Consider the following 23,260-nt stretch of genomic DNA (forward strand, 5'->3'; position numbering starts at 1 on the left):
CATAAAAGATTTTAGAGCATATGATTAAGTTTTTAAAGAAATTATTCTCTAAAAAGTAAAGCTATAGGTGGCTCAGCGCTTGTAGCTCAGCGGCTAGGGCGCCAGCCATATACACTGGAGCTGGTTGGTTCGAATCCAGCCTGGGCCTGCCAAACAACAGTGACAACAACAACCCAAAAATAGCCCGGCGTTGTGGTGGGCGCTTGTAGTCCTAGCTACTCAGGAGGCTGAGGCAAGAGAATTGCTTAAGCCCAGGAGTTGGAGGTTGCTGTGAGCTGTGACGCCACGACACTGTACCAAGGGTGACATAGTGAGATTCTGTCTTCTTCTTCTTCTTTTTTTTTTTCAGTTTTTGGCCAGGCCTGGGCTTGAACCCGCCACCTCTGGCATATGGGGCTGATGCCCTACTCCTTTGAGCCACAGGCACTGCGGAGATTCTGTCTTAAAAACAAAATGAACAAAAAAAAGTAAAGCTATAGGGACAGAAATCAGATCAAGGGTTATCAAGAAGTGGAGATCTGGAGAGGAATTGACTACAAAGGGGCATGAGACACTTTTGTGGGAAGAGGAATTGTGTTATATTTTGACCATATGGCAGTTAGATGATTATACGCACTAGTCTGCTCCAGATGCTATTATCAAATACCACAGACAGGGTAGCTTAAACAGCAGAAATTAATTTTTTTCACAGTTCTGGATGCTGTAAATCCAAAATCAAGACACCAGCTGATTTGAAGTCTCTCTTCCTGGTGAGAGTGGGAGAGGTGTAAGGGAGGGTGTCTTTTTCTTCCTCTTCTTCTTCTTTTTTTTTTTTTTGAGATAGAGTCTCACTTTTTCACACACACACCCTCCCCCTCCCCCACCGGGTATAGGCACCTGCCACAACGCTGGGCTATCTTCCTCTTCTTCTAGTGCCAGCAATTTTATGGGGTTAGGATCCCACCCTTATTACCTCATTTAACCTTCTAAAAGCCCTACTTGTAAGTACAGTCACATTGAGAGGCAGGGCTTGAAGATAGGAATTTGGGGGCGGAGAGGAGTGGGGAGACACAATTCAGTCAATAGCACCGTACATTTGTCAAAACTTGTGCCACCATACACCAAAAAGAGTGAACTTTTAAACTGTATATACAGTGAGCAGGGTGCCAGCCCCATATATTGAGGCTGGTGGGTTCAAACCCAGCCCCGGTCAAACTGCAACAAAAAAATAGCCGGGCGTTGTGGCAGGCGCCTGTAGTCCCAGCTACTCGGGAGGCTGAGGCAAGAGAATCGCGTAAGCCCAAGAGCTGGAGGTTGCTGTGAGCTGTGATGCCATGGCATTCTACTGAGGGTGACAAACTAAGACTCTTGTCTCGAAAAAAAAAAGTATATAAATTATACCCCCAATAAATCTAATTTTAACAATAAAAGAATGGTAAAGGAAAGGTACAACCTGTGAAGACAAGAACCCAGAGGGTGCTGAGCTGACCCTAAACTTCCAAACTCAGCTTACCTGTGGAGAAGGTCTGGGCCCTGCCCTTTTGGGATTCAGTACTATTCAGCACATAGGTTATATGAACTAGATTAGGCTTCTTTCTAAAATGAGTCCCACAGACGTTTTCAGGCTCAAGGTGAGAAATTAAAATAGATAAATTCAGATGGATGGAATTACCTAACACTGTCAAAAATCCCAGTTCCCATGCTGTTAATCCAGGAGACCATCATAGGCTTTAATGTCACAGCTTGAAAATAGCTTGTGTCTGCGCTGTCTGGGAGCTGCTCGTTCAGGGCTGCCACAGAAGTGTCCAGGACTCCAGGAACTCTGCTGGGCAGAGGTATCCAACCCCTCTGAACTGTGCTTGGCTGAACCCTTGTCTACTGCCCTAGGCCTTCGGAGCTCTTATTTGAAGAGCTGTAATTTAAAGAAGTGAAGAAACAGCAAATACATAGGGTTGAAAATGAAAAACATTTTCTCTAGGGTTAAGCCAAGTCCTGGGGTTGAGACTTGTTAGTAGAGCCCACCTGCTATCCTTTTAAATAGATAAAAGATTTTTCAGTCTCTTACCGTGAAAAACGACATCCACCCCCCTCTACTTCCATTCTCCCCTACCCTACTCCCCCACCCCCAAAACCCTATAATTAAAAAGCCTCTTTTCAGAACTGAATACAATTCAAGCACAATCATTATGAAAACCCTGCCCTGTTTCTGTGGTTACTGACAACTCCCTTTGTGTAAATCTCATTAAATCAAACCGGGGACTTCTATTTTTTTGTGACAATTTCTAGAAAGAGAAAGCAATGTTGATTTAAGAAATAGTGTTGCAAATCTTAGGTATGAAACCTTTTTGGATTAGAAAGTAATATTATTTATCTCTCTGAAGCCATTAACAAATCAACCATGAAAAATTGGTCACTCACATCCCTTTTTCTTCTACCCTGGTAGTGTTCTCTATGTTTAATAGGAAAGGGAAACAGAGGGCTTTCTTTGATGGACTATTTTATTTTCAGGTCTTTAAGGAGATAAATGGAACTACTAAAAGTATTGCTTTAGAAACTATTTTCAACCCTCACATGTTTGGTACTTGGGAGCAATTTGCCTCTCATTTGATAAGAAAAATGATTCTTATTTAAAACATAAGCAATAGTGGGTTTTCCGTATACCTTGAAAAGCTGGAAAGGTAAAATGGTTCTTGTATCAAATTAAAGACAACAGTGAGATTCTCCTGTATCTTACAGGGCAGCATACAACATACCGCGTAATACTTACAATTTTACTGGGCCTAGAAGTTGTGATAGCTGCTATTATCTCCCCCCGCCACTTTCATTTTTGTTATTTCTATTTCCATTCTAGAATTTCCAAAATCTTTAATTGTAAAAAGGTTCCTCGGGCGGCACCTGTGGCTCAGAGGGTAGAATGCCAGCCCCATATACAGAGGGTGGCAGGTTTGAACCCGGCCCCGGCCAGTTAAAACAGCAATGACAATTGCACTGAAAAATAGCTGGGCGTTACAGCAGGAGCCTGTAGTCCCACCTAGTGGAGAGGGTGAGGCAAGAGAATCGCTTAAGCCCAAGAGTTAGAGGTTGCTGTGAGCTGTGACGCCACGGTACTCTACCGAGGGTGACAAAGTGAGACTCTGTCTCAAAAAAAAAAAAGAAAGAAAAGAAAAGAAATTGGCTTTCATGATTGCAGGCCTGCTAAACAACAATGACAACTGCAACAAAAAATAGCCGGGTGTTATAGCAGGTGCCTGTAGTCCCAGCTACTTGGGAGGCTGAGCCAAGAGAATTGCTTAAGCCCAAGAATTTGAGGTTGCTATAAACTGTGACACCATGGCATTCTACCAAGGATGACAAAGTGAGACTCTGTCTCAAAAAAAAAAAAATGGTTCCTTTTCCTCTGTGTTTTTTTCCATCGGAGGATACGGCTTTGACACTTTGTCACTATCAAGTGCCCAAACAGACTACATTGACACTACTCTGGGTACTATCAAACAAGGGCTCTGGTATAAGCCTGGGCGCTCTGGTTTCTCAAAGCTTGTCAATGCATAGGCCTTTCTTTGCCTCTTTCTTGTCACCGTGCTAAATCCTAGTGACTGGAACAAGCTCCCGGAAGGCTCTGTTGAAAGGATTAACGTCTATTGACTCATCCTGCTTACAGGAGTCTTCTCATACCTTGTCTCAACAAATTCATGATTATTTTCTAACTTTGCACATAGTTGCTGCAATTAGTAACAGATGATCAAGTTAGGAAAGAGGCAGACAACCAGCATAAGGAGAGAAGACGGTAAGTGTAAGTAGCCAGGTACACAGCTGGAGAGGGACTATCTCAGTGCCATTCTGAGGCCTGGTCACCCTTCTCTCCACAGCTGCAGCCTCCCCTGGTGCCAGCTGCCCACCGTGTGCTCCCATGGTTCTTGCCTCTTCCTTCTATTGTGTGATTTCATTGTGCATGCTGTTACAGAGCGTTGTTCCCTTGTCCTTATCCTGTACCAGATTGTAAGGTGTCCTCCTTCTGGCTGCTTCCTGGGCCCAGCACATTGCTGCCCTCAGTGCCCCTGAGGCCAAAAGGACCTCTTGTGACCCATTACAGGGAGAGTCAGGGAGGTACTGATGCCTGAGAATCTACAGCTGTTGCACCACAGTCAGACATGCATTGCAGGGAAAGGATAACTCTCTGGTAGAATAATCTTCTGATAGAGATAAATAAGGCAAGCATTAGATCAGAACCAGAAATATCTTCACCCTGAATGAGATCCCGAAGACCTAAGAAGACCTTAGAAGCTTAGGCGCGGAAGAGAAAAAAAAGAGTCTCAGACAAAAGGAGGAGGGAGGAGAGGGCAAAAGAGAGCAGATTACAGGGGCACACCCTCTTGTGAGATTACGTGGTGATTAGCACAGTGATAATGAATATTTATGAAGGTGGCGCTGATTATTTCACAGGGATCATTTGAATAATCATGAATATGTTTCCATGCATTTGCACCTAATGGGGTGGCTTGCAGTCTTTAATGAGGCATTGGCTCGTGTTTCAAGAGCGAGAGCGAGCAGAGAGCGAGTGGAGAGAGAAAGAACAGTGCAGGTCACGACGTGTGTGCGCACGCCCTGCCTTTTGCTCACTGTGGTCTCTTACCCTCCCCAGGCCTGTCTAGATACAACTGGGGGGGGGGTGGTGGTGTCAAAAAAAAGCAGGCATTTTGTGCCCATCAGTGCACAGCAAACACTGCTCTTTCTACACTTTGACCATGAAGAGAGGGAAATCTTCACACTTTCTTAGATTTCAGTCTTTAAAAGTTTAGTGCTTTTTTCAAGGACACATGGCTGGATCCAATGCCAGAACCAAGGTTTCTCCATCCACCTCCCTGCCTCTTCCAAGGGCCTGGGGTGAGCAGGAGTCCCCTTAGACAAGGTCAGTTCCAGGTGCCCCTTCCTCCCGTAAGAGTGTTTGTTTAGCTCAGTATCTGAGGATACTGTTATCCTCCCTCTCGCCCCCATGAGATGTGGGGGTGCCAATAAATGATGCCTTTTTTTTTTTTTTTTTGTAGAGACAGAGTCTCACTGTACCGCCCTCGGGTAGAGTGCTGTGGCGTCACACGGCTCACAGCAACCTCTAACTCTTGGGCTTACGCGATTCTCTTGCCTCAGCCTCCCGAGTAGCTGGAATTACAGACGCCCGCCACAACGCCCGGCTATTTTTTGGTTGCAGTTTGGCTGGGGCTGGGTTTGAACCCACCACCCTCGGCATATGGGGCCGGCGCTCTACTCACTGAGCCACAGGCGCTGCCCTTTTTTTTTTTCTTTTTTTTGCAGTTTTTGGCCGGGGCTGTTTGAACCCGCCACCTCCTGCATATGGGGCCGGCGCCCTACCCCTTTTTTTCCTTTTGAGACAAAGTCTCACTCCATCGTCCTGGTGTCTTTGTAGCTCACGACAACCTTAAACTCCTGGGCTCAATAGATCCTCTTGCCTCAGCCTCCCCAGTAGCTGGGACTACAGGCCACCATCACAAGGCCCAGCTAGTTTTTCTATTTTTAGTAGAGACAGGGTCTCGCTCTTGCTCAGGCCGGTCTCCGATTACTGAGCTTAGGCGATTCACCCGCCTTGGCCTCCTAAAGTGTTAGGATTACAGGCGTGAGCCACCGGCCTGGCCCATGGCGTGTGTTTTAGAGAGACTGCGGCGGGAGCGCAGGGAAGGCTCGGAGGGAGGGACGGAGCGTCCCTGTGATCCCCTAAGGGGTTTCGCGGGCGGGAGGGGCTGGGGCCCCAGGAGGAGGACTTCGGGGGTGCAGAAGCTTCAATCTCCACAATCTGAGGTGATCTCCGCGGTCTGGAATGACTCGCATCCTGGGAAGGCAGACAGGAGACCAGCCCGCACCACGCAGGGACCTCAACCAGGAGGCCCACTTAGTTATTTTCTACCCTGAGCCCAAGCCAGCTCGTGTGGGCGGTACGTGCAAGGGACAGGCGATGCGAAGCTGCGCCCTTAGCTGGGCCAGCCGGTCGCAAACCTCGGCCGCCCCTTTCCAGGTCTCGGCAGTCTGACCTTGGGCGAGCCCTCCAGCGCTCCAGGCTTCTCCAGCAGGGAGCTGGGCTGCGAGGCCTAGGTGCAGGGAGGGGTGTAGACGCACACCGGGGAGCTATTATTAGGCAATTCCTGCCGGCGGAAGCGGAATTGCAGTCGGGCTGCCAGCGCCGCGGGAGCGGGGGAGGTGGGCGCCGACTCAGCAGCCGCCGCGTCCTTCCCCGCGCCGGGCCACACCTGCCGCCTCAGCTGCGACCTCCTGGGAGAAGGTTCTGGGTCCAGCAGGATCCCGACTGCAGTTTCTTTACCCTGGTTCTGAACTAACCCACCCCTCTCTTCTGATGGACATGTTCTTTCCTTAGATATGCTAATACTTTCAATTAGATGACAGTCTGGTCTTGGCCCACAGGATTTTGGGGAGACTTAGCCTACTTCAGGCTTTTTACATTAGGGTTTTAAAAATAGTTCATCTCTAGGGAGAGAGATTTTTAACCTTATTTCTGAGTTCCTTCAGTGGTATCTCAGTCTGGCCACCCCCAACCCCGACTGAACCCATCCGTCCATGTATTCATTCAGTTATTTTTTTCAAGAAACGGAAGGTACATCTCACTTTCCTGATCCGTAACCTTAAGGCTGTGAGCTGAGTTAAACTAGAAAAGCTTGAGTACCCGAGCGCATGGTGGATGGCAGGCACTCCGTACATTTGTTCAATGAGCAGTGAATGACCACTACCTTGGATAACTGTCACTCTTGCTAGGTGAACCACTGGCTATTCTTTGGGGACATAATGGCAGACCTGACACAGTAGGTCTTGCTTCCAGGGAGCCTACAGTCTGCTCTATGTGGGACACGGAAGCAATCGCAGTGATGAGTGATGAATGCCACCCAAATGGGGGAACACAGAGTGTGGCTGGAGCTCTCAGCAGGAGGACCTAACCCTGTGACCAGGTCTCCCAGGCTCCTCCAGGGAAGTGGGCTCCCGGCAGTGACAGGAATGCTGAGTCAGAGTTGGCCAAGCAGAGGTGGAGGATCCCTGGTTAAAGAACCGTCTGGTGCACAGGCCTGGGGGTAAAAAAGGCTTTCTTCCAACTGTGAGACTCTGAAGAACTGTAGGAGTGCTCCTTGCCAGGGGATTGAGACGAAGAGGCTGGGAGGTATGCAAGGACCTCATCTTCCAGGGGTAAGTAAAGCCTGAACTTTTAGTTTTTATTCTAAGAGCTGTGGGTTGTTTAAGAGTTGGGCCCCTAGGCTCAGTACAAATTGGAGCATGGTAGTCCCAACTGCTCTGGAGGCTGAGGCAGGAGGATTTCCTAAGCCCAGGTGTTTGAGTCCAGCCTGGGCCACATAGGGGCACTCCTGTCTCTAAAATGATATTTAAAAAAAAAATTGGAACCTGGAGCAAGAGATACCGAGCTGCATATGACTCAGGGCTTTCACATTTGGACTCCAAATCCAGTAGTAGGAAGCAGACCCCAGTGGCAGACTGCCAGCCTTTGCAAGCTGACTACCTCGTTAACGTTAATGGCTGCATGCTTGAGAAAGTTACCTAACCTCGTTTGCAAACTAGGACTATCCCAGGCTCCGTGTCAGAGGTTAGGGAGAGAGAACGTGGTGAAATGAGATAACACTTAGGGAGTAAATACTTAACAACAGTACCTGGGATGGGACAGATGCTCCACAAACGTAGGGTATTGTCCTGGCTACCACAACTCCCTAAAGTCAGGGGTCCTGCCCAGGGTTTTTTAAAAACACTTCTGAGGAATGCAGGTGGTGGGGACTGCTCACACACTGCGGGAAGATGTGAACTCCTCCTCTCTTAGTTTAGTCGTCGTTCTGGTAAACTTGCTTCCTTGGTTTCTATAGCTGATTAGAAAGGCGGGGCAGCCATAAACAGGTGCCCTCAGAAAGGCAGAAGTAGCTCATTCTCCTAGGAGTAATGCTCAGAGAAATGCACTGAGGTGTCATGAGGAACAGAGGCAACTCCACAGAAGCATGGCAGACTGGTGAACTGGCATCATTTAGAACAGAGGGTACCCAGGGCATGCTAAAGCCTTCACTGTATTCTATTGAGAGCATAAAGGCTCTGTTCAGAGTGCAGCTTGCCCATGAAAGTGGAGCGATATTAGGAACTTCAGAAATAATGTTATGATGGACAGAAATCAGTGAATTTCACAAGAGCCCCAATGCGAAAGAGTCCAGAGAGTCTGAAATCTCTCTTCTAAATTACGGTTCCTGCCTGCCTTGTCTTCTCTAGGTTCTTTGTTACTGGGTTTTATTTTTTATTTTAAAAGTAGAGGTATCTTGTACCAGTTTCTTTTTTTTTGGAGGGGGAAGGTTGTGTCTTCGACCCTTGAAATTTAGATCCTTGGTAGGTTTTCAGTGCTGATTTGCCCCAGTTCACCTCATTTTCTCCCTGTACCCAACCACTGTGTTGGTATTTTGTCTTCTACTTCAAGATGTGCTGACATAGGCTGGGCATAGTGGCCCATGCCTGTAATTCTAGCGCTCTGGGAGGCAGAGGCAAGAGGATCGCCTGAGCTCAGGAGTTGAAGACCAGCCTGAGCAAGAGTGAAACCCTGTCTCTGCTAAAAATAGAAAAAATTAGCCAGGGTGTGGTGGGCGCCTGTAGGCCCAGCTGAGACAAGAGGATGGCTGGAGGTTGCTGTGAGCTAGGCTGCCACCATGGAACTCTAGCCAGGACAACAGAGCTAGACTTTGTATAAAAAGAAAAAAAGATGTACTGAGTGAGACCCCATCTCTAATAGCCAGGTGTTGTGGAGGGCAACTGTAGTCCCACTTACTCAGGAGGCTAAGGCAAGAGGATCGCTTGAGCCCAGGAGACTAAGTTTGCTGTGAGCTATGACACAACAGCACTCTACCCAGGTTGACAAAGTGAGATTCTGTTTAAAAAAAAAGAAAAAAAGCATAAACTATCATAAAAAAAAAAAAAGGGCATCACCTATGGCTCAGTGAGTACAGTGCCAACCCCATATACCGAGGGTGGCGGGTTCAAGCCCAGCCCCAGCCAAACTGCAACAAAAAATAGCTGGGCATTGTGGTGGATGTCTGTAGTCCCAGCTACTCAGGAGGCTGAGGCAAGAGAATTGCCTAAGCCCAAGAGCTGGAGGCTGCTGTGAGCTGTGATGCCATGGCACTCTACCCAGGGCGACAAAGTGAGATTCTGTCTCGGGGGGTGGGGGGTGGGGCCCTATCATGAAAAAAGATGTACTGAGATATAGATATTCATAATTACTCTGTAGGATTACGTCACAACAAAGCTCAAAGGAATTATTATGGAAAAAAACATTGAACAATTTATCTGTACAATCTGGACAATTTATCTAGTACGTGTCCCCCTTTCCCCCAGGAGGGTGAGAAGTGGGACAGGCAGAAGAAAAAGAAAATTTGACTTCCTTGTGGGTGAAAATTGTTACAGTTCAAACCATGGCAAGCGGCATTTATTTTTTGTTGCTGGGTAGGAAAGGTGAACTTTGGGGGCTTTGACCTCCTTTCTGGCTTCCTGCCTTTCTAAAATACCCATGAGAGGAATGCCATGGGTCACAAGAGTTACTTAGCTGAGTAAACACACATGAGTGATTGAGAGAGAATTGCAAAGTCTCCTCCAAGCGAGCTAGTCAAAATAACAATACTCAGTTGTCAGAGCATCCGATGAAGCTGCCCCAACTATCACCCTAGATGCCTCCAAGAGTTTTCAAGACTAGCTGTGGAGGACAATATTTGATGGATGCGTTTGGCTTTCTCATTTCTTGGAATAGAGCTGAGTGGAACAGTAGCAGTGGAGGCATCGGGAGGAAGAAAATGCAGTGTTTTCTAGGTGGGAATACTTGGCAAGACCAGGAATGGATAGGGGTATGTTTAAAAACAAAAGATTTTTTTTTTAATCGCCCAATTTATGACTCAGTTTGGATTGGTGTTAGTAGGATTTGCAAGCTGTTCTTTGCCTGGCGTTTGGCACTTTGGTACGGACTGGTGGTCTTAATCTGGCATCTGAACTAGAAAGCAAATGTTTGCATCCCTAGAATCCCCGTTACAATTGAAAAATTTCCGAGGAGACAGCCGAGTCCAGATGGGAATGTGGCATGAATTGCCCAGTTAGCACGTAAATCCTCAGTTGCTGGTGTATTGCTTTGTGCCTTCTTTTGTTCATTCCTCAGCACTTAATGAGTGCCTACTGTGTGCTAAATCTGACAGCGCCACAGAACACCAGGGGTTGGAGATTTAAAGCTGTTAATACAACAGACCCCATCTTTGCTGCCTCTGGGGAAGGAGTTCTTGCTGTGTTACCACACAGTAAGAGTGCACATGTGTAGGAAAGAGGGGGCCAAACTCACTTTTATAACAAACCTACTCTTGTGATAATGAACATTGTCCCAGTGGCCTAGTCACCTCTTAGAGGTCCTACCTCTCAGTGTTGTTGTGTTGGGGATTAGTCCCAGTGACTTGGGAAGCTGAGGCAAGAGAATCGCCTAAGCCCGAGAGCTGGAGGTTGCTGTGAGCTGTGATGCCACAGTACTCTACTGAGGGCGACAAAGTGAGACTGTGTCTCTAAAAAAACAAACAAACAAAAAAGCCAACTTTTTTCTTTTGTGACAGTCTTTGTACCAGAAACAATATAAATATTTTAACAGAAGATAAGTAGGTTGACAGAATAAAAATTGAAGCACAGTTCTTTTCCCAGATCTCCCTCACCCCGTGAGTCCCTTGCATCCCATGCACTTGACCAGGCAGGAGTACTGAGATGGTTTTGCTTTTACAGATGGCGAGATATTCCCTCATTTTATGGCAAGATGCTGTGGATTTGCTAAGGATAAAAGGATCAGACCTCTTCATTGAGATCATTTTCTTATTTATTCCAATGCTTTATTATTTAGTAGGTTCTAGATGGAAGGTTTTGAGATACTTCCCTCATGCTGTCTGTATATCTCTAGACCCAGCACCTTATATGATGGCCCCAGGCAAGGATGGGTAAGACAGCAGATGAGGCTGGAATCAAATTAGAAAGGACTTGAAGGGAGAAAATCGGCCAGAACCCACCCTGGCTTCCTCAGCTCAGCCTGGACCCTGGGAACGTGCACCACACCCCCCTCCATTTTCTTTTTAATTAATTTATTTATTTTTGTAGAGACAGAGTCTCACTTTATGGCCCTCAGTAGAGTGCCGTGGCCTCACACAGCTCACAGCAACCTCCAACTCCTGGGCTTAAGCGATTCTCTTGCCTCAGCCTCCCGAGTAGCTGGGACTACAGGCACCCACCACAACGCCCGGCTATTTTTTGGTTGCAGTTTGGCCGGGGCCGGGTTTGAACCTGCCGCCCTCGGTATATGGGGCCGGCGCCTTACCGACTGAGCCACTGGCGCCACCCCTGTACCCTAAGATTCTTAAAATCCCTCACCCCCAAGTCCTCACCTTCCTGTTTCCACCCATCCTGGATCGTAACACTTCTAGCCAAGTGTGTGCATCGAAAGACCTGTCTTAGACTAAGCTTACAATTCTCAAAAATTCTGGCTTCCTTTGGGATACTGCCTGGGCTCTGCAAGGCCATGTCTTCCCTTGTACTGGGTTAAGCTTTTCAGCAGTTGTGCTGGTCATGTTTGGAAGAGAGGTTTTTTTTTTTTTTTTGAGACAGAGCCTCAAGCTGTTGCCCTGGGTAGAGTGCTGTGACATCACAGCTCACAGCAGCTTCCAACTCCTGGGCTCAAGTGATTCTCCTGCCTCTGCCTCCCAAGTAGCTGGGACTACAGGCACCCGCCACAACGCCTGGCTATTTTTTGGTTGCAACTGTCATTGTTGTTTGGCGGGCCCGGGCTGGATTTGAACCCACCAGCTCAGATGTATGTGGCTGGTGCCTTAGCTGCTTGAGCTATAGGCGCCCAGCCATGGAAGACAGTTTTGATAGGAGGGACTTTTGTTCCTTTAGAGGAAATAACATGGTGTAATATGCATTTAATACAATGAACTCTGGTTGCTTAAAGGCTGTGAGAAGAAATTGAGAGTAAAGAGATTAGTAATTAGTTAGGAAGTCTCTATAAGAGATCAGGTTGAGGCGGCGCCTGTGGCTCAACAGAGCAGGGCGCCGGCCCCATATGCCAAAGGTGGTGGGTTCAAACCCAGCCCCGGCCAAAAACTGCAAAAAAAAAAAAAAGAGAGATCAGGTTGAGATAACTAATGCAACTAAGGCACCCACTGGAGCAGGGACAAACAGAGGGAGAGCGTGAAAAAGGAGCCTGGGCCATCGTGTGAGATGGCGGTGGAGGATGGAAGAGGAGGAGGCACGCTTTTGGACCTCCTGAATTGGAAGTGGTTTTGGGTCATTTCTCTGTTGACTTGGCAATTCACTGTGATCTAGAATTAGAGGAGAGGTGAGACCTGGAAACACAGATTTGGGAATCATCAGAATAAACTTGAGGCCTTGAGAGTGGCTGTTTCCCTAGGAGATGCAGATTTAGATTTTAGGTTTTTAGATGTGGATTTAGAAAAGAAGGCAGCCAAAGATAGGACCTTGAGAGAAATGCCGGAAAGTCAGCTGAGAAGGAAAGATTTACTTTACGGAGAAAGAGAAAGCTGCCGTGAAAACTAAGGAAAGAGAATGTCAAGAAAAGGCTTCTCTGAATTCCCAAAGAACAGAGACCACCTCTGAAGTTGACCACCCAAGGGACTAACTGGTCAACATAAGGACATGTGGTGCATGTCTGGTCTATGAAAATTAGGTCAACTTAAGGAGGTGGTCAAGGTAGGAAGGTAGTCACCCAGGGAGATTCTGCTATGATAGAGAGTTATGTGGTTTCACTGTAGCCAAAAAGGGGGTGAAGGGTTTATCTTCTGCCCCAGGAGAAAGGACCTTTATTCCTTTTAACTTAATTTGTGTTTAGATGGTAGGAGTAGAATGGACTATTTAGAAGGATGAACAGATGGATAGCACCTGCTAAGCTGCTGAGTAGTGCGCATAGGTATAGGGTGTGTCATGCCTGCCATAGCTTAACTGGTTGAGGTTTATGCTCTAAATTTGCCATAAGTCAAGTTGATTAACACTATATGGGAAGGACAGGATGGACAAACTGAGAGAAGAGACACTGCAGAGGGGCGACCCAGGCGCTGTCTGTAAATACTCCGACTAGACTCCCATTTCCATCTGGCCACTGGCTGAGATGGAAGCTCAGAAAGGGTATGGTGATGACACATGCTCAGACTGTTCTCGTGGCTTGTCCTGAGTGTCATGTATTTTCTTGAGTTATTTATCTGAGACGGAATGAGTTTATTCAGGGACAAGGGCATTTTATTTCCCCATAAAATTCATAATATGTATTTTGAGCTCAGTATGATTGAACACACTTCTTTTTCTTTGAAACCTTGGTGTAACATGATAAAACAATTTGAACATCTTACAATAATTTTTTTTTCAACTTTGGTTGTTTTAAAGGCTGTCATAGTGGGACAGCCTTACAAAGTTTTGTGCCAGTTGGAAGAGATGGATAATTTTCACTATTTACTTAATCATAATGCTTCTTTTTCTTTTCTTTCTTTTTTTTTTTTTTTTCTGAATCGGAGTCTCGAGCTATTGCTCTGGGTAGAGTGCTGTGCTATCATAGCTCACAGCAACCTCCAACTCTTAGGCTCAGGCTGTCTTCTTGTTTCAGTTTTTCTATTTTTAGTAGAGACAGGGGTCTGGATTTGCTCAGGCTGATTTTGAACTCCTGAGCTCAAGCAATCCACCCACCTTGCCTCCCAGAGTGCTAGGATTACAGGCATGAGCCACCTCACCAGGCCTCATAATGCTTATTTTTCAATTTCATCTACCAATATGCAAAAAGTTTAGCTGAAATGTGGGGTGGTGCATTGCCATTTGCTTGTAAATGTCACTCAACTGTTTCTACAATGTAAATTGGAAGATAATTGTATTTGCATTTTAATATTTTAAACAATTAGAATTAAATGCATTGAAGCTCTTTATCTGGGAATTTGGGGTGGTTCTGTTTTTACATATTAGAAAATTCTGTTTATTATGTAATAGTTGTCAGAGGTAATTTTTATTTTTTTTTTTTATTTAAAAGGTTGGTCTGGGTGTTTGCCAGCAATCAGAGGTAATATTCTTTTTTTTTTTTTTTTTTTAGACAGAGTCTTACTCTGTTGCCCTCAGTAGAGTGCTGTGGTGTCACAGCTTATAGCAACCTGAAACTCTTGGACTTAAGTGATTCTCTTGCCTCAGCCTCCTGAGTAGCTGGGACTACAGGTGCCCACCACAACGCCTGGCTATTTTTTGGTTGCAGGTGTCATTATTGTTTAGCAGGCTGGGATTGGTTTCAAACTCGCCAGCCCCCGTGTATACGGCTGGTGTCCTAACTGCTGAGCTACAGGCACCAAGCCAGAGGTAATATTCTTGCATAATTTTTTAGTAACAAAATTACATAAGAAGTGGGGGGATGCAGTTGTTGGGTGGCTCACACCTGTAATCTTGGCGCTCTGGGAGGGCAAGGTGGGTAGATTGCTTGAGGTCAGGAGTTGAAGACCAGCCTGAGCAAGAGTAAGATGACCCCATCTCTACTAAAAATAGAAAAACTAGCATTCGGGTGGCACCTGTAGTCCTAGCTACTCAGGAGGCTGGGGCAAGAATGATCGCTTGAACTCAGAAATTTGAGGTTGCTATGAGCTGTGACACTATGGCACTCTACCCAGAGCAACACAGAGTGAGACTCTGTCTCAAAACAAAGAAACAAACAAAAAAATCATACGTAAAATAAAAAAGAAAAAACAAAAAATTACGTATGAAGCGATTTCCAAATATCCCTTTCTATAATGCTCTTTCCATTGCATGAGTTTCTTTCTAAAAGTAATTACTTTCTTTCTTGTGGTTAAAATATCTTTACCTCGGGGAGGCACCTCTGGCTCAAGGAGTAGGGTGCCAGCCCCATATGCTGAGGGTGGCAGGTTTGAGCTCAGCCCTGGCCAAAAACTGCAAAAAAAAAAAAAAAAAAACATATATATATATCTTTACCTCAAAGGGATAGATTAAATATTTTTGCCCATACCCTCAAAATCTTCCAGATAGCATATTATGGATTGCTCTTACCAAAGAAAAGGTCAGCAAATTTGAAACTCAGCTCTTTTAAAAACAACAGCGAATGACTTTCTTTTTTTTTTCCTTTTTTTTTTTTTTTTTTTTTGTGGTTTTTGGCCAGGGGTGGGTTTGAACCCTCCACCTCCGGCATATGGGACCGGCACCCTACTCCTTGAGCCACAGGTGCCGCACCCTACTCCTTGAGCCACAGGTGCCGCCCGCGAATGACTTTCATTTCTTTGCCATGATACAGCCAACAAAATACTGTGTGAGTGACACAGATTTTGGAAGTCGTGTTTCATCTTTCAAAGTACAGGAGAGAGTGTCTGGTAAAGGGACTGTTTATAAAGTCCTCCTAGGCCAGGTGCAGTGGCTCATGCCTGTAATTCTGGCACTTTGGGAGCTGAGGTGGGAAGATTACTTGAGGCCAAGGGTTTGAGACCAGACCTGCCTGGATAACCCAGGGAGAGCCTGTCGCTAAAAAAAAAAAAAAAAAAAAAGAATAGTCAGGTATGGTGGCGCACACCTATAATCCCAGCTACTCAAGAGGCTGAGGTGGGAGGATTAATTGAGCCCAGGCGTTTGAGGTTGCCGTGAGCTATGATGATACCACTATACTCTGGCCTGGGCAACAGAGAAAGACCCTGTCTCAACCCCCTCCCCCCCAATCAAAGTCTTCCTACTCACTGAACCCATCCTTTTATTTATTTATTTTTGAGAAACAATCTTAAGAAAATTTTTGTAAAGATGGGGTCTTTCTGTGTTACCCAGGCTGGTCTCGAACTCCTGGCCTCAAATGATCCTCCCACTTTGGCCTCCCAAAGTGTTGGGATTATAGGCATTAGCCACCCATGCCCAGCCCCTACAACACTTTTATATAAAATTAACTTTGCTGATGATAATTCTCTACCAATTTGTGAACTTCTGACTTCAACATCTTTGCTCCTGGAGCTTATCTGTAAATGATGCTATGATAAATTTTGTATGTGTTGGAATTTCTGTTATTCCCAGAATTTTTAATTTCTGTGTTGGAAGTATTTCCATTAAGGATTACAGTTACAGTTTTTTTGTTTTTTTTTTTTTTGAGACAGAGTCTCACTTTGTCACCCTGGGTAGAGTGCCGTGGTGTTACATCTTACAGCAACCTCCAACTCTTGGGCTTGAGCGATTCTCTTCCTCAGCCTCCCAAGTCGCTGGGAGTACAGGTGCCCGCCATGACGCCTGGCTATTTTGGGGTTGTAGTTGTCATTGTTGTTTTGCAGGCCTGGGCTGGATTCAAACCTGTCAGTTCTGGTGTATGTGGCTGGCGCCCTCGCTGCTGAGCTGGAATGTTTTGATTAGAGATCATTTATTGTAGATACTATACCTCCTCTGCTAAACTTTTTATTTAGTGCTCCATAAATAAGCATTTTCAGGTTTGTCATCACTGAACAGGAGTAAGCAGTGGCTTGTTTGGAATAATTGCAATAATTGCACTTATCTTTCAATAGTTGAGCAAACCTCCCACACTGTGTAACATATTCTGTGTTTCTGTAAATTTATAGTAATGGTTTCGAAGCATCTTCCAAATCTTTGCTGACAAATGTATTTTACTTTGTAGCCGTATTTTCTAGTTATTATTTTTAGTATTTTAATGGTTTTTGCATATTACATGTATATTATTATTATTACTATTTTTAAAAACTTTTCCAGAAGTAACCAGTGTTTTCCAGTGATCTTTTGGTATTAAATAAGAAACTTCAAAAGAGACTTCCACATATTTATCATTAGGTTTAGCAGATAATTATAAACTATTTGATCATCTTTTATCTTTGTCATTGGAAAAAAAAAAATCCCAAACCATAGGTGTTAGTCTTGATATACTGAACACTTAATTTTTATTATTTTACTTTAGTTTTTTTTGGAGACAGACCCTCAAGCTGTCACCCTGGGTAGAGTGCCGTGGCATCACAGCTCACAGCAACCTCCAATTCCTGGATTCAAGCAAGTGTCCTGCCTCCACCTTCCAAGTAGCTGGGACTACAGGCACCTGCCACAACGCCTGGCTATTTTTTGGTTGCAGCTGTCATTGTTGTTTGGCAGGCCCAGGTTGGATTCGAACTCGCCAGCTCAGGTGTATGTGGCTGGCGCTTTAGCCGCTTGAACCACAGGTACCGAGCCCATTTTACTTTAGTTTTTAGACAGGACCTTGCTCTGCCACTTCAGGCTAGAATGCCATGATGTAATGAACACTTAATTTTTAAATGCCTTGCTCTTGCTTGTTGGGATGGCATTGGGAAGACCCCAGTAAACTAGAGTGTCATTGTTCCTGACTCATGGGGACAAAAGTCAAATAAGTCTCAAGTATCATGTGAAAATGGCAACTGAGTAGCACAATCAGGGCATCCCAACCCAGTTTCTATGTGGGGGAGGGGCCAGGAGGACTTTTCCAAGTAAGTGACATACATAAATGTGAAGATACACACAAGTTTGTTAGAGGAAGGAGGCTGCTGAAAGGTGGAATCTTCCAGAAAGAGGAGACAGCATGTGTATGGGCCTGACAGTGACAGGGAGCAGGTCTCAAAGAACCAAAAAGTAAACAAGCCAGGACCTTGTAATGTGAGGAGGGAGAGTCGAGGGACGTGGGCTGAATCATGACAGCCTTCTGTGTCATGTTTACAGAGTCAGAACTGTAATCTAAGGACAATGGAGAGATACAGAAAAGTTTGTGCAGAGGGGCAACAAGATGGTATCTTTGGAAAGATTCCTAGAGTTTCAGTGTGGAGAATGCGTCGGAAGTTAGCCAGGTTGGAGGGAAGGAGTCAGTGATCAGTTCCAAACTGACGTGATGGGCCTGGAGTTGAGTTGGGATGAGGGATATGGAGAGAGGGCAGGGGGATCAGTAGATGCTCTTGAGGTAAAATCCTGCTGACCTCTGGTGATGTAGCAGGTGAGAGGGAATAAGGGCCATTTTCAGAGAGTGCAGTCACTGGAGAGACAGATCTGGGTAGGTGGGTATCTTTGGGCTGGGGTACCTGGAAACAGATCTGTAATAATCTCTGGAGATACAGTCATGAGGTAATGAGGAAGGCAGAAGAAAGGAGAAGCTGACCTCCACTGCTTTGGTGACTGAGGCCTCAGCCAATTTATAGGGAGCTCCGGAGCTTGGCCCAAATTAAGAGTAGGCCTAAATTAAGGCAAGAGAGCCACACCTTTCTGTCTCTACATCAGCCAGACGTTGGCTGTTCCTTGGGAGACAGCAGGGGTCTAACCTTAGGTGAGACAGTTCCTGAGGACTGTCACAAGACAGGGGCCAAGGCAGTTTGCAGTGAGGGACTCAGCTGTGAGGGGTGAGTGCCCAGTGTTCTCGGCAACTGGGGGTTGGGAGTGTATACCCTGCAGAGAAAACCTAGAGAGAACATTACAACATCCACTACAGTGACCAAAGAGCTTGGGTTTAATTTGGGACATATTTACTGTTATGTAGCTGTGGGTTTATTATCTGTTCCTTAGTTCATAAATAATTAATGTCAGCTACATCGTGCTGACTAGTATAGATGGTGGGGATGATGAGAACAGGATGCAAAGATGAAGACTCACGTGCACAGTGGCTGGGTAGTCCCCAGGAGGTAGGAGACCAGGGAGAACCCTTCTCAGGTGGAACTGAGTCCCATTTCCTATATGCTCTCTTCTTCCAGAAGGTTCTCAGAAGAGTAAGCTTGATGGCTTTTCCTTTTCTCTGATGCCTTCCTAAGCTTCCTCTTTCTCTTCCCTCCTCTTGGACTTAAGAGTATAGGAAACAGGGTGGCGCCTGTGGCTCAAGGAGTAGGGCGCCGGTCTCATATGCCGGAGGTGGCGGGTTCAAACCCAGCCCCGGCCAAAAAAAAAGAGTATAGGAAACAAATGCAAACACAAGTTCCCTTTAAGGAAGCCCAGATGTAACATAAAGGTTACAAAGGCTTAGGAAACCTTACAGGATTTTCAGCAGAGGACTTCTTTGGCCCATGGTTTGTGCAGACAATTTTTTGCTGGTATATTAAACACCATCCTAATGGCTGGCCTTTGATTCTTGAAGGTAGAGCTCCTGGAAATGCCCCACTTTCCTGTGCTCCTATATCCTTCTCTTCTCTTTCCTTGGCCAAGGCCAGGTTTCCAGAATTTAGGCCTAGAGACAGGCTGTAAGGATTAGTGGATTCATCTAGTAGGCCGGACCTAGGAGGTCATTCAAATATGTGGAGCTTCCTAAATAATGCCCAAGTCTGAGCCCAGCCCCCACCTCTTCCTGTCTGAAAGAGAAAGGCCTTTCCAGGCCTTTCCAAACTAAGGCTCATAAAAGGGGAGGTGGTTTTGCTACAGAGAAATCTATTTGTGAAATGAGTAACAAAGGATAAGGGGAATCCATTCCCAGACCTCCCCTTAGTCTGTTTCTGGCAGGCTAATAATAATTTAAACCTGGTTATGTTTTTGGAAATTAAAAAGAAAATCCTGATTCTGTCAATATTTTGATGCCCTTAAAAAGAAAAGGTAATTCCCCTTGTTGCCCTCCCCCCCCACCCATTTTCTTTGCTGGAGACTCTGCTACAAATCTTTGTTATGCTATGATCGAACAACGCAATAATGCCTTTAAAAATGAGCTAACACACTTAATATATTAAACTCTTTGTAAACCACCAGGCAGGTCTAGCTTGGTTTTGAGCTAAAAAAATGTGTAGTTCAAGGCATAGGGCAGCTCAGGGTGGGAGTAGTTTGTAAGGCCTTTTGATTGTGAGATAAAGAAAAGAATTTTCGTTCTTTTTTCCTTCTCCTTTCCCTCCAGGAACACATCTTTTGTGTGCTCTGCCTAACAAAGGAAATTTCCTAATTTCATAGTGGAGTTTGGAAGGAAAGTATGATATCTACATGCTTCTGCAAAACCAGCTTCCAACCACAAAAGATTAAAAAAAAAAAGCTGTGCATTTTGCAATACACCAATTGGAGGAAAAACAAAGACATTGGGAGTTAGTAATAAAAACAGCCACAACAAAATCTCAAAGGATTTAGAATTCCTTTAGTTTCTATTTGGCGTAAGAATCATAGTATTTCTTTGTTCTGCTCTTCCTTATCTGCTGCACTCAAATGATAGTTTTATTTCATTCTTGCAGGTAACTTATTCTATTGTTGCTCAAAGCAGAGCCCTGCACAAGATGGGCTTACATATGTAGGGTAATAGAATGAACCTTTTTTTTTGGAAAAGTGCAGGGTACTCTTTAAAAAAAAAAACACTTAGAATAAATGCTGTCTTTTTCAGCTATGAAATTCAATGATTTTGTAAAGTAGACTTAAGATGGATGTTTTGACTTTAACTATTGGTCTGCCTGGCAAAGGGGTTTCCTCTTTGTAAAAGTATAACTGAGATAATTTGCAATAAATTAATATTATTTATTTTCTGGTTGTTGATGGTATTTAAAAGCAGATGCAATGTTATCTGTTGCCACTTGTGCAAATGATGAATTGTGCTTTTAAACCAAATTTCCTCCAGCTTAAGGTCACCCCAAAAACACTGGGCTTTGTACAGAGCCCCGCTCCAAAAAATATCTGGCATTATGAAGCCACGAGGCCTCTGTACAGCTAAGGACTCTTCATGATAAGCAATTCAGACTTCAGTTTTGGTAGTACAACTTTTCTGTGATTTCAACTGTGTAAGAGAAAGGAATGGGGGAGGGGCAAGAGCATATATTTTAAGAAAACGAAGATTCCAAATCCATGAAACCTAGGATTTACTATGGTATGTACATTAGGATCCGTATATTGCAAAATGTGTGGCGTGTCAAGATTTCAAATTAGCTGGTCCTTGTATACTCTTCAATACAAGTCATGTTTTTACATGCACATTAATAAAGGCCCAGCTTTGGGAGAAGAAAAAAGGCTTCTTTTCAAATGAAATGAAGCCCAGGTGTAAAGTTGAAACTCAACCCACAGAGTACTGGCACCGTTTTCAGGCTAACAGAAGATGAGTTTCAATTTCATCATCTCGTAAAACTGATAAATGAGAAGTTGTGACTGCAAAACCTGCAGACTACATAGGTCTTTCTAAACATGTGTAAATATGTAAACATGTATTTCTGCTTAAGTGCAACTCCAAACAATTTGTTTCAAAGACCAAGGACTTAAGCAAGACCAAAATTCAGGTCATTTACATGAAGTCTTAAATAGCAAAAATGCTACTTGCAATTTACATCATACAGTGCCCTCACAACAGAGAACAATGGCTTCCTCCATGCAAGTTAATGCAATTGAGAGGCAGACTGAGATTTTGTTTTTCAAACTTTTCTGCAGTTTGCAAATATTACCAGTCAATCTAATTTAAAATATTGTAAAACAGAAATGTTTCCTATGCTGGGAGTCTTCACTACCACTCAAATAATATTAGTGTCTTCAGATCTGATCAAACAGGCGTGAGCCTTTGTGAGAGGTTATGGTGACATGTTTTTCAGATCCTTCCATTTTGTCCTATTTCCAGTGTCAGCACAATCAGCCTGGCATGGGGGTTTTCTCTCTGGTTTTAAAAAACGTTTCAATGGCGCACATGTCTGTGAACAATATAGGAACCAGGACACCGGGCTGGGAAAACAGCATACCTCATCTGGAATGGAAATAGATGGTCTCCCTCTCCGATGGGTTACAGATTATACACCCTCTTGGCCTTTAGCGGGTTTATATATGTATCTTTTTGTGTTCTGTAGCCTGTGACCACCTGCTGTATGTACAATATGTGCTTGTTACATTTGTACACCATCTCCCTTCTAGAATTTAAAGACCTAGCTATTACATCTTGTTTACTCAATATCATTCCCCCATTAAGGAAAAAAAAAAAAACCCACATGAACTGAACATGCCATGTTTCAATCTGGCCCCAGTGGCTTTTTCTCTGAAAGCAAAACGTGTGTCTTTTACACCAGGGCTTTCTCCCCACCCCAGGGGGTGTCTTCCATTCTTTTGTGGCTCAGTTTAAGGCGAAAAGGGCTCCAAACCAGTAACTAACCAGAGGAGAGCCCCTTCTTCCACCTCCACGGAGAATTTCAGACTTAATTTATCTGAAGATAGCGTGCTCTCTTCTTACTTATTTGCCACCATTACGAGGAGAACAAAACACCACCTTGGCTTCAAGATCCTGGGTAGAGGCTCACGGTCTTTTCAACCATCTTTGGCGAGGCCTTGCTTCCTTCCACTCGAGTAAGTCGCGGCTTGGGGCCATGGAAAGGACTAGGTGAGAGCCTGAAATGTCGTTTGAAAAAAAAGCAGCCCTCCCTCCGTCCCCTCACCACCACCACCACCCGGCTCTGCTCTCCGGGGCGAAGTTGCAATCCTGCAGCCCCGTAAGGGCGAGACTTGGCAGGTCAGCGGGGCGCCCATCCGCCGCCGCGGGGCTGGGGCTCGCTGGCCGGGCTTCGCGCGCCCGCCGTCCTTCTCCCCGGTCCTCCCTTCCCCCGCCGGCCGCCCCCTCCCCCTCGCCCCCCTTTGTTCGCTCGCCGCCCGGGCCGAGCCGCCGCCGCCGCCTCCCGGGCCCGCACCCCCAGCCGTAGGCCCCGGCGTGGCGGGCCGGCTGCCGCGCGGCCTAGAGCGCGGCGCCCGGGGAGGCGCGGGGCCCGGGCCGGGCGCTCGGCGAGGCCCGGCTGCGGCGGCGGCGGCCGGGGGGCCCGGGAGGCGGTGGCGGCGGCGGTGGTGGCGGCGGCGAGGCCGCTCTACCGCACACTCACACACAGACCCCGGCAGCGGGAACGCAGATGACACGCCCGTAACATGGAAGCCGCCGCCGCCGCCGCTCCGACGACAGCAGCAGCAGCCGCAGCAGCAGCAGCCGGCGGCGCCGCGCTGAACAAAGGTCATCCGAGCCGCGGCCCAGGCGCCCGGGCTTGACCGCTGCGAAGGCCAACCCGGGGAAGGGGGTGGGTGTCGCCTCTGGGCTTGGGAGTGAACGGGGGGGCGGTCGGGGCGAGCAAGGGGCTCAGCGCAGCGGAGGCTGAGGCGCGGGTGGGCGCCCGCGAGAGGCGGGGGTACTGCCCCTCGTGTCCAGCCCTGCGGGTCGGGGCGAGCGCGTGAGGCTCAGGCCCCTTGGCCTGACTGCAGTGGCCTGTCCCACCCTGGCCTTGGGGACAGCTGGCCTTTGCGCCCCCTGACTTGCTTGGGGGGCCGAGGAAGAGCCAGCTTTGCTAGGCCCTGTAGGTTCATAGAG

The 23,260-nt window shown here is 46.2% G+C and overlaps 1 protein-coding gene across 10 annotated transcripts in view; it reads left to right on the plus strand.

The window, feature by feature from the left end:
• The first annotated feature begins 6,173 nt into the window (after positions 1 to 6,173).
• The window catches only part of ZNF532 (zinc finger protein 532), a 134,750-nt gene continuing 117,663 nt past the window's right edge, over positions 6,174 to 23,260 (plus strand). For 3 of the 10 annotated variants that reach the window (XM_053571416.1, XM_053571418.1, XM_053571430.1), the window contains exon 1: positions 19,692 to 22,260. The gene's annotated coding sequence lies outside the window, so the exon portion shown is untranslated. Of the gene's footprint in view, positions 7,177 to 19,691; positions 22,295 to 22,699; positions 22,974 to 23,260 lie in introns of those variants that run through there. The other 7 variants (XM_053571424.1, XM_053571425.1, XM_053571426.1 and 4 more) reach the window with 4 other exon arrangements.

Source organism: Nycticebus coucang, chromosome 19 (assembly GCF_027406575.1).
Source record: "Nycticebus coucang isolate mNycCou1 chromosome 19, mNycCou1.pri, whole genome shotgun sequence".
NCBI lineage: Eukaryota > Metazoa > Chordata > Mammalia > Primates > Lorisidae > Nycticebus > Nycticebus coucang.